Here is a 14,958-nt window from a genome sequence, read left to right as displayed (position 1 = left end):
GTATTTACGCTCAATACAACACTTTTTTACTGAGTACACACAGCGATCACATGACCCACTTAGGCAATTAGGCAACCTCATTAAAAAGGGATTGTTATCTATTTGAATCAATTAAATCCTAATATATACTGAACCACATTCCTAGTACATTCATTACACACATTAACCCTTACAGCATGTGACCCTAACATACATCTATATACACTATTTACATTTTGCTTATTTCAAAGATTTTAAACAAGTTACACATATACTTTCCCATTTTAAATAAACACACAGACAACTTCGAACTGAAAAATAAATAAAAATTAAAACTCCCCATCAACTAGCTGGTCTAATTCCACCAGCACCTGCCGCAAGTGGCCTCTTATCCGTAACAGGGCCCCACGGAGACCCTCTTGTGCTTGGGCTGGCTCATCTGTGGACCAAATCAAAATTGAAAAATTAATAATGATATTCATGCATACATTTAACATAGTCATACCTAAATTTTAAACATGCACCGTGACAGGTGTGTGTGTATATATATAGAACAGCAGCAACACAGTGCCCAGCATTAAATCCCACAATCTTACGAAAGAGGAGTATCTGGCGTTGAAGAGCTTGGGGGACAGAACGGACATTGTTGTTCGTTCGGCGGACAAAGGAGGGGCAGTGGTGGTAATGGATTTGTCCTATTACAAAGAGGAGTGTGACCGCCTATTGTCAGATGGTTTGACATATGAAAGACTTCATGCGAATCCTACACCGACTCATCGACAAGAACTAGAAACCATCTTGGACAAGGCCATTCGAGAACACTTAACGCCACCTGATGTGAAAAAAAGCCTGTTGCGTCTGCACCCGATAACCCCGGTATTTTACATCATACCGAAGCTACACAAGAACGCACAGAGGCCTCCTGGTAGACCTATCATCTCAGCCAGGGGGTCTCTGTGCGAACCGGTGGCGAGATATGTGGATGCGTTCCTGCAGAATTGTGTGCAGAACACCAGCACATATCTCAAGGATACCACCTCATTATTAATCAAATTGCAGGAGCTGGGTGACATCCCCACCAATACACTTTTGGTGGGGATCGACATCACCAGCCTTTATACCTGCATCCCCCACGAGCAGGGACTGCAAGCGGTGGGAGAGCTCATGGCACACAACCCCAATTACACAGGTCCAGATCCAAACTTCATTTTACAACTGCTGAAGTTTACTTTGACCCACAATGTATTTATGCATGACAAAAAGTACTATAACCAACTGTCAGGGTGTGCCATGGGTTCTCCTTCCGCTCCAGTGTATGCGAATGCCTAAATGCATCATGTCGAGAATATTGTTTTTTTGCAGAATCCAGTGTTCACACAATTTGCAAGGTTTTACTATAGATATATAGATGACCTGATATTATTGTGGACAGGTCCACAAGAGACCCTGGTCGATTTGATAGAACAACACAACCAATCAAATAGTCCGGTCAAATTGACATATACAATAAGCCCTACCCAGCTTGACTTCCTAGATGTACGCATCATCAAAGAGGAAAACAAATTAAGTACCCGACTTTTCACGAAGCCCACCGACCGCAATATGATGCTGCAATTCCAGAGCTTTCACCCTAAAGCCACCACAGCGAGTTTGCCATACTCGCAGTTCATAAGAGTGTGCAGGGTTAATAGTGACGAAAATATCAGAAATGTCCAACTAGAAAGCATGTTTAATAGGTTCCTGGAAAGAGGGTACCCCTACCAACTTTTGAAAGAAGCTCAGAAAAAAGCCATTAGCGTCTCCAGATCAGAACTCTTGAAAAGTAACCCCAAGAAAAAGAGTCAGGCCAACGAAACTTTCACCTGGGTTAAACATTACTCTGATAAGAGCCCAGGGTTAGTTAAACGAGCCAAATCGATGTGGCCGATAGTAGCCACTGATCCCCACATACCTAGTCTAAGAAATACCAGACTTCAAACAGGTTTCATCAGGGGGAGAAGCATAGGGGACAGAGTTGTTAAAACAGATATTTCAAAATTAAAAACAGAGGCCAAACATTTTTTGTCCCGGAAAGGGGGCTGTTACAGGTGTACCGGTTGTGTCACCTGTAGTTATATGAGTCCAGGAGCCACGTTTCGCCATCCCCACACGGGTAGGAGTTATAACATTAAACCAGTTCTATTATGTTCATCTAAATTCGTGGTTTATCTTTTGACGTTCCCGTGTGGGTTGAACTACGTTGGCAAGACAACGGGCACCATCAAAGAACGGATGGCTAATCACAGGGCTGCCATCCGTGCGGCAATTGAGAAGGGCCACAGTGAACAAACCGTGGCCAGACATTTTTTGGACAAGCATGGGGTGGCTAATCTGAGATTTCAATTGATAGATCAGGCCCCGGAATCTGCAAGAGGGGGAGATAGAGGCAAACACCTCTTACAAATAGAGAGTAGGTGGATCCACACCTTAGGGACCCTCAAACCGGGGGGTCTCAACGAAACTATGAATCTGGGTAGTTTCTTATAAATAAGACATATCATTGTGTAGAATAACATTCTTTTATATAATTGTTCGTGACAGATTCCAGTTAGGAGCATAGAGCTCTCTGCATATAAAACGGAGGGTACACTGGCAATCTTTCTAATATGCAAGTGTTCCCCTTAATACAGCGTACTTATTAATGCTGAGAGTATAGCTTTAACACTTTGTATGGGATAAGCAGCTATACGTTTTTGTACATGTCACAGGATTATGTTGGGCCACAGTGCCATCTACTGGCCGCAAAAAAACAAGTCCAGGGAAAGTGCAGCGTTTTTAAACTGTATGAGAGATATTAAATGTTGTTTTGTGTTCTTAATGCACATTCATCAGCACTTTATATTGAAATAATGTTTACAGCAAAGCACAAGCACTTTATTATGCAACTTATAACTATTGGCACTGTACACTTTTCCCACAGTGTGGCCTCCTCCGCTGCCAGGACGGACGGGTCACTTCCGGGAGTACCCGGAAGTCGTCATCAGGAGTCCCAGACGGAGGAGGACGCTACACGGCGGGTCCCCTATATGTAAGTTCTTTTTTCTGTATCACATTGTTGTTTGCACTTGTTCCATATTTCTGGTCCTGACAAAGGGTTTGTCCCGAAACGGCGTAGACCGCACAGAGAAATAAATTTTCACCTTTTCTTCACCAAGTCCCGGAGTGACGCCCATTATTCCCATACTATATATAGACACATATATAACTATATATATGACACATACATCTATACATACATGCATACATACTACATGGAAAGCCTGTTTTTTCCCCTCTACCCTTTACTCTGTAGAACACCTCACAGTCATAGTGCTCCTTCTCAATCCAAACCCACCCATGACTAAGCTCTGAGAAGCATGTCACGCGCTGCACCAATCCCAATTCTGCAAACAAAGTTCAGTGTCTGTTATATGATGGAGCATGGCAGGGGACTTAGTCAACTCTCAGGAATGCTCAGTACATTTGTGCAATCAAGCATGGCTTGCCTGCTGATGGTCTGCTCCAGAAATCATTGTCATAATGCCAGTTAGGTGAAGCTGCAGCATTAACCCACTCCCATGCACAAAATCATTACAAACACAAAATCAACAAACAATTATGGTGCCAAACATACATGCAGACCGCAGGGGGTGGTTAGCTACAGGAGGGCCCAGGGGCACTGACCACTTGTTACTCCAGTCTAAGCCACGCCTGTCCATACTCCATTTATGCCATACTGAATCTAGTTTGGTCAAATTAAGCACCTGTAAACTCTACTCACCTATATGAGGCTGCAGATTGTACGCTTGCAGCAGGGACATGTAACCCTTACATGAGCACGTCATCCCTTTCTTCCAGGATACAGATTAACTACACTGGTTCATTGACACTTAAAATCGACCTGAAAGCCATCCCCACAACCTGTGTCATTAATATGTGTCCTGGATGAAAGGGATGGTTTGCCCACCCTATCTAACCCCTAAGTGTGTCTGTTGCTACCCAGTTTGTTTTATCACTTTATAGTATTGAAAAACACAATTGAATCACCAGTGCTACATAGAAAATAGTAGATGACAAAAGGATAAATGAATCCTTATGTATACATACCAATTTCGGCCGCCTGGACAACCTCACAGGCCTCAACCTCCTCCTCTTCCTCAGGGGCCTCCACTGGTGGCACCTCCTCCTCTGGTTGGACCTCCTCCTCTGGTGGCAGCGCCTCCACAGCCCACCCCTCCTCCTCCTCCACTTCCTCTGGCACCTCCTCCGCCATCCCTTCCCCAGGAAGCACCTCCTCGGCCCTTGGTTGGGCAAGCTCCTCCTGGCCCACCTCTGCCTCCTCCCGGGCCTGTCTTGCTCGATCACGTGCTGTGTTTGGGAAAAAACAAAAAAGTGCCAATTAGTGGTCATTTGTATTAAGCCTTATCAAGCTATAAATGCAAAGGTTATAAGTACAGATAATTGTACAGGCAAACAGCTCCTTAGTGGCCTTTACAAAACACAGCCTGTAACATGGCAGGTATGCTGTGACATTTGGCCCATTGCAAGCATCACAAACATTAATCCTCCCCAATAACATATTTTATGACCATTACAGGGTGTCAAACAGGAAGTAGCACACATATACTGTATGCCATGTTTAACTCATGATCAGGCTGATGACCTTATTGTCTTAAATAATGTCATGTAAGCAATCAGGTACAAATGGACATTTAATGTATAAACACTCACATCTAGCAATACTGCCCCTGATTTGCTGGAGCAAATCCGGCTACCGACGCCTCAGGTCAGACCACCGCCGCTCCAGCTGAGCGATGGTCCGCCGCACCTGCATACGCATTCCGGTTCTGGCGGTTTGTGATGAATGGGCCCGCCCGCCCCAGCCTGGTCTCCATAACGGAGACCAGTGTCCTCAGCTCCGCAGCTGAAAAGGGTGCTGCTCTGCCATAGGACGCCATCTTAGCAATGGCACAAATCAAGCAATCATGTGCTGTCATTGGTTGATCAGAGTGATATTTGGTATTAACTTTATTGTTCATTTTTACACTAACAGCGTGTATGCGCCCGAACAGACGGCTAACCCATTGCATCGCAAACCCACACTTGCTGTACCTTTGCATAGTTTTGCAGACCATCCTAAACAGACAGTGTAAAATAAGATGGGAACCCATTATATATAATCTATACCATTCACCAAACATGGGTATAAGCAACAGGTGAAATAGTCTGCATCACTAGCCACTTACACCTAACTCAACACGGTACTAAACAGCTATTTTATAATGAAAGCTATGCAGCAGAAACATAGCAAATAGTGCCAGACCTTTTACCAATATTAGGCCATGCTGCCTTGTGTACACTTACCTTCTACAGGCCCATACTAGAGAGGTGGAATGAAAAGAAGCTAGCATCAAGGCAGAATTTGGAGAGCTTTCACATGTGATTTGGATGCTAGCACTGATTACTTGTGCCTAAGTGGTGGACTGGATTTACATATGGAATGGGTATTGTCATTTGTACTACATACCAAACAAGTGCACAGTACAGATGTACATTCACATATACATTTCATGTCTGACCTCAGTTTTATTTGGTGATTGGTGTACAAATCTGCATTTACCTACTAAATCAGACTTACTCAGTTTGCCATGTATTTTTGAAATATTTTTCCGCAGCAAGGGGCGTGGCCTATGCGCCGCACGGTTGACGCGGCCGTACGGAATGCGGCCGTACGGAACGCAGGGTGTCGCTGATGTACGCCAATTACAGAACTAGTATATAAAGGTGTGTTTGCCAAATGCAATGTTGTTGCACACATGTCTGCATCTCTATCTGAGGAAGAGCAGGAGTTGCAGGACCTATTTGCTCAGATGGACTCCAGCACCACCTATGTCCCCATCAACCCAGAACAGCCATTGGGGGAAGAGCAGCCAGATGGGCCATCGACATCAGGCCAATCGGCAGCTGGCCCATCTTCAGCCTCAGCAGAATCATTGGGAACACAGCAGGTGGCTTCCCAACAGAGTAGCCTGGCCAGCACTTCAAGTACAGCGACCGGTGGCCGTGGCCGTGCCAGTGGCCGTGGCCGTGCCAGTGGCAGTGGCCGTGCCAGTGGTCGTGGCCATGGCCGAAATCGGCCAACAGAGGAACCAACCACCAGAAACATGGCATTCGAAGCGCAGGAGCTTGCCATCCTGGTGCCCCAGGCACGGGATTGGATCGAGTGTCCACAGGACAAGTTGACACACACAAGGAGATGGAAGATCTGGGAGGACATAACGGCGGAGATTAATGCGGTGGCTCCACAAGTTCGTGAGACGGAGCACGTTAAGAAGAGGCAAGTTCATGTGTGTTACATTTGAGCAGTACAAGTCCAGTAATGTTTACATTAGATATTAGATGGAGTTGGTCAATGGGCGGTGACGTTGCTTGGAGCCACAGACATGTTTGCCATGTCATTGAATTTATAGTTATTGTAGGGTGAGTGTGAGTGTATCTTCTAAGGGTTGTTTTTCAAAAGTAATATAATCTAAGTTTGGTGTCATGAGGCACATGTTGTATTATGTTTCAGATTGCAATGGGTGCTACAGCAAACATGAGGAGTGACATGTATTAATATGTACACTTTGATTGCAGGTGGCACGACTTCAAAACTAACCTCAAAAAGAAATTGACCCAGCGGTGGGAACACAGCCACACCTCTGGGGCTGGCCCCATGCCTGGAAAGCTGAAGCTCACCCCCCTGGAAGAGATGGCCGAGTGCTGCATTGCAGTGGAGGAGGTCCGGGGGGTGAGCACCATGGACAGCGAGTCCCCAGCGGAAGTCATGGCTTCTTTGCTTGAAGGTAATTATTTGCCATGCCATAAGTAGCTGCTTCTAATTTTTCATGTAATGTGTGGTAATTGGAATGTTCTCTTTCACCAGCATCCCCACCGCTTGGTCAAGAATCTCTTGAGGAGGTTGAGGAGTCTGTGCCACCTGGCCCCAGTAGCAGGCCCGTGCAGCAGCAGCAGCCAATGTCCGCGGCTGAATTGGCCACATGGGGGCATGTGCTTGGCAATATTCAGCAGCAGGGAGAGTCTGCATCAGAGCGGGTGCGTAGGACCGAGGAGGTGTTGCAGGGTTTGATCAGCAGCCAGCAGGCTATCGCTGGGAGCCTGCAGGCTATTGCTGAGGCCCAGCAGGCCATGGCTGGCACCCAGCAGTCAATTGCTGCTAGCCTGCAGGTGCTGTGTGATCAAGCCCTGCAGCAAAATGAACTCCTCCTCCACCATAATGATCTTATGGTGGAGCTAGTTGCCAGCAATAGGGTCCTAATGTCACCCGTTTCTGGTGCATTACCACCATCAGCACTCCCTGCTGCCAGAGGGGGAAGACAATCCACCCCCTCCCCTGCATGTGCTCCACCTGCGCCACCATCTGACCGTGGCTGTGGCAGAAGAGCTGCTGCACGTGGCAAGGAGCCTGCCAGGGGCAAACGTGCCCGCAAATGAACTTGTGTCCGCATTAATCTCCACCGTTATGTCTTCCCAAATCTTTCATTGAGCTGTGTGTGTCAGCTTCCTGTGCCCAATTCCGTGCCGAGGTACCCACATTTGCCCTTGCTACGAATGTCATGTTTGGTTCCCCTGTTGCCCTGTTTCGGCTACCATTACTGTGTGCTGTACTTGAAGTGTTGGTGCTATACTTTTGTTGTGAAACCACCTGATGTGTTCCTAATGATTCTGCTGTGGCTATGTATGTCTATAATACATGTATTTATTATATATTATTTACTTTTATTGCTGGTATGCTACCTTTTCTTTTGTGCCGGTTTCTAATTTATTTTATAAGTTCATTTAATAAATGTTTTTTTGTTTCCCCCAAATGTGTGGTTTAATTGATACATGTAGAAGTGACATGTGTATTTGTATTATTAATATTAATTTGTGTCCATTATTTGCAGTGTAAAAGTGTGTGAAAAGAGCAGCATATAGGTGTGTGTGTTTAGTAATGTTCCATTTAAGCTGCAATGGTTCCAATTGAAGCAGTGACAAGCGTGTAATTAACAAGGAATGAGTAAAGTAGGTGATTGTATTGTGTTCAGCTGACATTGGTTGAGGTGCGTCCGTCCTGATTAGGCGTTCCGATTGCCTAGCGCATGACCGAGTGGTGTCCGCAAAGCAATACTTGCTTATGAACACCGCATATTTCTTCCCTTTTTGTTCGCGTGCATTCGGTGTGCTGTCCGAATGCACGCCTACCAAAATAAGTGTACTCCCCCGTGCCCGCCCATGTTTCCGCCCAGTTTAGCCCACTTTGAAAGTACGCCCCTGTGTCATTCCGAATGACGCCCATAATACGCCCATATTTCCCGAGTGTTTGCGGTGCACATTTCTGTGCGGTATTAGTGAGTACAAGTACGGAGACCATGCGTGGCACATGCGCATAGCATTCCCCACGCATGCGCAGACGGCTAAAAAACGCCATTTGAAAGTAAAAGGGAAAGTACGCACCAACCAGAATAAGGCCCTAAGGGAGAACAAAATCACTTATTTATTGTGATTTATAGAATATTACACTTTCCAAGGGTCCCTGTAACCATAACCCCTTCCACCCTGTGTGTATGTGTATAGATAGATAGATATGTATATACACTAAGGGGAGTATTCAAGTCTTTACCAACAGCATTGAAGAGGAATCATGGCAGAATGAGCCCGACTTTAGTAGCTGTTGTACCTGGTCTGCTGATAGCGGACGTGGATTGTCGCGATCCCGGCCGCAGATCGACAATCCAAGGCCATTTACGCGGACACGACCACTTTTCACCGATCGGCAGGCGGGACATTGAAACCTGCCTGCTGATTTGCTGTCAGCCAAAATGTAAATGGGCCTGGATCACGGCTGTCAGGAGGGATCGACAGCCATAATCCGGGATTGATTACCCCCACATAGCAGTTTCCTGTGCTGAATTGTAATTATTTTAAAAAGAACACCCTTAACCTGCATTATCTATCCAGCCAAAGAAACATACAGTAAGTGATGTGAATGTTGGTAGTAGGACGTATTGAACTGGTGCTCATTATGGCGTGTCTCAAGAAATATACAATCATAGTTGCTTACCCTCCCGCATCCTGAGATGGGCAACGCAGCTCTTTCCCGTGAGCGGCTCTGAACTAATCAGCTCACGGAATAGAGACAGTTCTTCTCTCAGCTCTTTTTTTTTTTTTTACAATAATCATAATAATTTCAGTATTACAAAAAAAAACCTGTTTGTTACCCCAGGGTGCGGCCACAGTGTTCAGAAGTGTGTGTGTGTGTGTATATATATATATATATATATATATATATATATTTTTTTTTTTATATGGACTGTCCTGGACTAAGAGGTTGTGCTTTGTCTAGGTATCGTGTGGACTTATCTGCTATCACTGCTGTGTGGAGGAGTGATAGTTTTGTGCTTTGGAACTGCTGCTACAAGGACTGCCATTGGACTGCTACCCGATAACGTTTATATGCTACATTTGCCTCTTTTTCCTGTCTTCATCTACTTTTGTGTGCTGTGATAAAAATAAACCATATTTTGGTTTCATCTGCTCGGTGTCTGAGTGATTGAGGAACCCCGTATCCTCCCATTAAAAGGTATCATATTTGCTAGATTGCTATTTTGTTTTTCTCACTGAGGAACAATAAAACTTCTCTTATATATATATATATATATATATATATATATATATATATATATATATATATACACATACATACACACACTTCTGAATGCCGTGGCCGCACCCTGGGTGACAAAACTAATACTGATATTGGGGGAGATTCTCTAAAGCAGAAATGCGGTAAAAACCCAGTTATCAGAGTTTTTACCACATTTCTGTATGCTGTATGGCCCCTCCGCAGTGGCAGCGCTGCAGAGGGAATCGCCAGCTTTTGCTGCAGAAGCCTATGGGCTTCATATCGCAGCGCTGTTTGAGGGATCCATCAATCACGTATGCCTCCCAGCATGCCCTGTAGCCGGCGCCGTCACTCTGCGCATGCGCAGATGGACTCCCGGGTCACAGACCCGGAAGTCCAGTGCCAAAGTCCAGTGCCAGTGCTGCATCGCAAGGGACAGATCTTATCGCAAGAGCTGTCCCTTGCGTTAATAATCGCATATGTTAGAGCATATGCCGTTATTAAAAATGCGGTGGCCGGCGAAGGGTGGCGATAATGGGCAGCGGATGTCACAACATCCCGCCCATTATTATGATTAATGTAAAAAAAAAAAAAAAAAAGAAGAGCTGAGAGCCGTCAGTGAGGCTCTGATAGGCCGGACCTGTGTGTGAGTGTGACTGAGCAGTGGATCCTGGAGCGGGACAGGTCTTCCAATAACTGACAGTCAGTGATTGGAAAAGAACTGTCTCACTCCAGCAGCCGCGCCCCCAGCTCATGGTTCATTTGGAAGATCCGGATCTTTGGGACGGCTCAGCTGTGAGCTACCCATCTCTAAGGAGGCTCCCATTTCAGAGATAAATCTCCTCCTGCCCTGCATTGTATTTCTAATCTTACAGATTCTTCAGATTCTGCCAGGGGTGCCACTAAGAAGTTTATTTTGCAAGGACAGTGATTTACTGTAGCTGCTCAGGAATCCCTGAGGATGATTCGCATTATCCCCCTGTGGGAACACCATAATGACAGAGTAGTAGTAGTAGTAGTAATACTACTCTGGCAGTAGTACCACACTACAGCCCCCTATCCCTTCCTATCTCCCTATAATTATGAAGCACTCTGATGGATGACTCATATGCAGCAAAAGCAGAGCAGGGACTGGGCTAGTGTGATCAGCTATATATGAAACACAAACTAATCATAGTGTAAAACAAAGACTAAACAAAACAAAACCCTTACTCTCACCTACCTAGCGGACGGCTGTTCGGTGCCCCGGTGTCACGAACTAGACTTATTTCATGTATATTTGCTCATTTATCTGAGTGACTCACAGCTTGTTTGTTTCCATGCTGCATCTCATTTCTAGCTAATTGTGCACCTGTGGGAACTCCTGATTATTGCTGCTGTTTGTGTTTTTTTTTGCGTACCAGGCGCATCCATTTTGGAGACCATCAGCTGCCAACCACTAAGCAATCCTTGGTGTATCCTTTAAACCAGCTTTAGCTTCCATAAACAGCCACATGTCTCAGGTAACCTTTCTGCAGTGCAAATCCCTTGATCCAATCCTGGAGGCTACTGCAGTCATGTGCCAGTTAGCCAATCACCAGCCACTGGTGGGGATATAAGATTAGCTCCCACAAGACAGTAGTGCCTTGAACAATTGTGTGTTTCCTGAGAGATTTCCCAGGGGCTCATTTTAGGCTCCAGGCTTATACCAGTACCTGAAATTACCTGTGTCTGGAGTCCTACTGCTGATTTCTGCACCTGCTTGCTGCTGCTGCCAGATTCCCCCCTGCTGTTACATCTCCAGCATTCCTCTGAGGTTTCTGCTGCTCAGTCAAGGATTCCACTGCACAGGCTGACCATCAGTTCCCGCGCTGATACATCTAACCATCGGTTCCCAGACCGACCATTGGTTTCTAGGCTGATACATTGTTCCATGAGTTCCCAGACTGACCATTGGATACCAGACCGATATAACTTACAGCACTGCTGTCCTTTGTATATCGGTCCCAGTGGTATCCTCAATGCCCCCAACACCGTGTGACCATGTGATATTTCAGAAGCTCTTATTATAATAACTATATAATATATAGATATGTTATAAAAATGTATTTTATCTGAAAAATACATACCTCACAGCTATCCCAATTTTCGCAGGGTGGTCACATTTTTGTGACTGTCCCACCCATGGGCAGCAGTGTCCCATGGAGAGGGGGGGGTAGCCAAGAGTCCCTGTGTCACTCGCGCAAAAGGGTGCAGAGAGCATGGCCCACACACCGGGCGCTATTAATAAATAGCAAGAGCAACGGGGGGGGGCTGGAGTGACTAAGGAGTAGACTCTCTCCCGCCTAACATCCTGATTTATACTCCTTTTAGGCATCATTATCTCCTATATTTGGGCTAAATCAATTTGGGAGCCTCTCCTGCATCCCTGTGTCTCTCTCCATCTGTGGCTCAATATTTTCAGTGGTGGGCCCTTCAGCGTGGTGCTCTGAGCTGCACCATCAGCTATTGCCGGGTGCTATATTGAGCGGGTGAGTCTTGTTAATAGGCGGAGTTGCTGGACATTTCTCAGTGCCTGTCTGCACTGCCTGCTGGTCCGGACTGGACCCTTTTGGCTGCTCCCTGCCGTTCAGCTGAACATCTTGGTGGTCGTGGTGTGCTCGCGCCCATCTTAGAATCTCCTGACTCTGTCTCTGCGTGGAACGGATGGTATACCTGGGGCGGTGAGCCAGCCAGCTCCTTCTACCATCTCTGTGGACTCCAGGCCAGTATTCCTGTCTAATCTCTGCATCAGGCTGTACATTATCATTATAGTGCTGGACATTGCCTTATATGCTGGTATTGCTACCTGTACTCTGGGCCAAACTACTACATGATTTATACCACAGCCATGGCTGTCTCTCATCTCCTCGAATTTATTCAAGCCTCCACCCAGAGACTCCTTCATAAACTTGAGGAGACACAGGTGGAAAAATCTTCCCTTTCCTCTGCCCCTGACAAAGGTGGTGACAGGGTTACAGAAGCTACATCTATTTGTTATACTTCTGCAAATTCTGTATATCCTGAGGTCACACAGATGGAAACACCTTCCGTTTTCTATATTACTGTGTACGGGGAATGCAGAAGTGGAACTTTTCTTCTTGACTATTGTACTTCTGTATTTCCTACAAATCCTACAGCCTTGTATATGGATACACCTTTCCTTTTTTATGCACCATTGTGACATCCGATGATCGTGATGGGATTACTATATCTCCGTGCAATAACCCTGCAATTCATATTAAGCCTGTATACGATGGGAACCAGCTTTTTTCCGAGACTCTACATGGATTACTGGCTCACTGTCACTCCAAGTTTAAATACTGTGGGTTGGCTGCATTTCTTCCAATGATACTACCTTGTCTCTGCAGGGTACACCGAAACCTCTAATGTTCAAATATGCTGGATGGTTCGATACATATTCTGGACTGTGTGGGGATGGGACTGGTACTATCATTAACCATAGTTTCCTCCCCTCCTGCATTCTGCAGGAGACTCCCTGAAATAGCAGCAATCTCCCTCTCTCCATCATTAGTCTAGCAATCTCCCTCATGTCACCTAGCCCACATTACACTGTTACATTTTTTGGGGAAAAAGGAATGAGAGATAGATACACTTACATTTAATCATCAGCACCGTTTCCCAGCACTTTAGCAAGTATAGTAGATCTTACTAACTGCTTTGGGACTCATCTACATTAGGATATAAGTCATTTGAAAAGATTCCTCTCAGATGTAGAGGTACACACCCACGCTGCTATGTGCCACGTTCACAATCTCTTTTCACAATCTCTCCATGGGCCTTATTTTGGTTCATTCTTTCTGACAAAATCCTTCTTAGATGGGCAAAACCATGTGCACTGCAGGTGGGGCAGGTGTTACTTGTGCAGAGAGAATTAGATTTGGGTGGGGTTTTACTTCAAAGTGAGATCTATATTGCAGTGTAAAAATAAAGCAGTCAGTATTTTACCTGCACAGAAAAAAAATTACTCACCCAAATCTAATTCTCTCTGCACATGTTACATCTGCCCCCCCTGCAGTGCACATGGTTTTGTCCATCTAAGAAGGATTTTGTCAGAAAGAATGAACCAAAATAAGGCCCCATATATGGAACTAGACACGCCCTTTGGGTGAAGCATGATACGCCCTCTCAATGGGGCGCTATGGAAAATTCTACTACCAACTATAATCTCCCTGAAACTCATTTTTAAAAGTAGGCAAGTACAGATGGAGCCAGGCTCCCTCTTGCTGGCGAATCGCCAGAACGTCACCGCTGGCGATCCGCCAGCAGACCGGATCTCATCTGACTGAGAAGCGCGTGCGTCTCAGTTTCCGGGCGACGGGAACACTGTCCGTCTCCGCTTCAGGGAGACGGACAGGGTTATGGGGGGGGGGGTGCGGGGAGGAGGTGGGGACCCCAGGTGACCGTGCGAAAGGGGACGCGCGTGCATCTCATGCGCACGTGTCCCCTTTCGCAGATACAGATGGCGGGTGATGGCGGCTGGCGTCGCCATCCCCCTGCAAAGAAGAGACCCGCGCCATCTGTATGTCATTGCCCCAAATCAAAACATTTGCAGGTGGCCAGACTGAAGTTATACTTCATTTACCTATTGTAATGAGGAGGCTTTTTCCAAATGCTTTACATTACATTTTGTTGCTTTATATGATCATATCCTGTTTTGCGTTTATTTTATTTGTCTGCTGATATTACTATATCCTGCTAATTTCTAGGACTATAGTCATGATATATGTAGTGGTTCTACTATACATGCTTCTGGTGGGAGAGCCAGTGTCAACTTGGTTTAAGGTCATTAGTCTTTTGTCCCTATATATATGGGTGGGTGGGTGGGGGTACAGTTAGTTAGTGTGAATAGGTGTCTGTGTGTGTGTGTGTGGAGGGGGGGCAAGAAGTTTAAGGATCCGAAGAATACCCTGAGTTGAGGATAGGTCATACAGGGTGGGGGTTTACAGGAGGTTGGCTTTGTGAGGGTTTTTAAGTTTTTATTGTTTGACACATTAAAGCCAATACATTATTTGATACTCCGCTCTGATTTGGTATGTAGATATTCTCTTTAATTAATGCACATGGGACACATTAATGCCATGGGGCAGAGATCACCCACTAGCGATGATGCGAGTTTACGGGGAGGTTTGCTTTGTGAGGGTTTTTTATTGTTTGATACATTAATGCCAATACATTCTTTGATACTCCACTCTGCTTTGGTATGTAGATATTCCCTTTCAATTTTTTGAGTGTATTTTTGAATTGAACTACAATAT

At 45.6% G+C, this 14,958-nt stretch overlaps 1 protein-coding gene and 1 long non-coding RNA gene across 2 annotated transcripts in view; both read right to left on the bottom strand.

Moving 5' to 3' along the window:
• Positions 1-11,167, bottom strand: part of LOC146007770 (poly(ADP-ribose) glycohydrolase-like) — a 113,247-nt gene extending 102,080 nt beyond the window's left edge. The window contains exon 1 of the mRNA XM_083146375.1: positions 11,062-11,167. The gene's annotated coding sequence lies outside the window, so the exon portion shown is untranslated. The remainder of the gene's footprint in view (positions 1-11,061) is intronic.
• LOC146007771 (uncharacterized) lies at positions 5-4,649 on the bottom strand. Its single transcript, XR_014444401.1, has 2 exons — positions 4,105-4,649; positions 5-418 (listed from the first exon to the last, which is right to left on the bottom strand). It is a non-coding gene; the product is annotated as an uncharacterized LOC146007771 (long non-coding RNA).
• Positions 11,168-14,958: the final 3,791 nt, after the last annotated feature.

The sequence above is a fragment of the Crinia signifera genome, chromosome 6 (assembly GCF_055691185.1).
Source record: "Crinia signifera chromosome 6, ASM5569118v1, whole genome shotgun sequence".
In the NCBI taxonomy this organism is placed as follows: domain Eukaryota; kingdom Metazoa; phylum Chordata; class Amphibia; order Anura; family Myobatrachidae; genus Crinia; species Crinia signifera.
The sequence above is the reverse complement of the archived record's forward strand: the minus strand, read 5'-3'. Positions and strand labels throughout refer to the sequence as shown.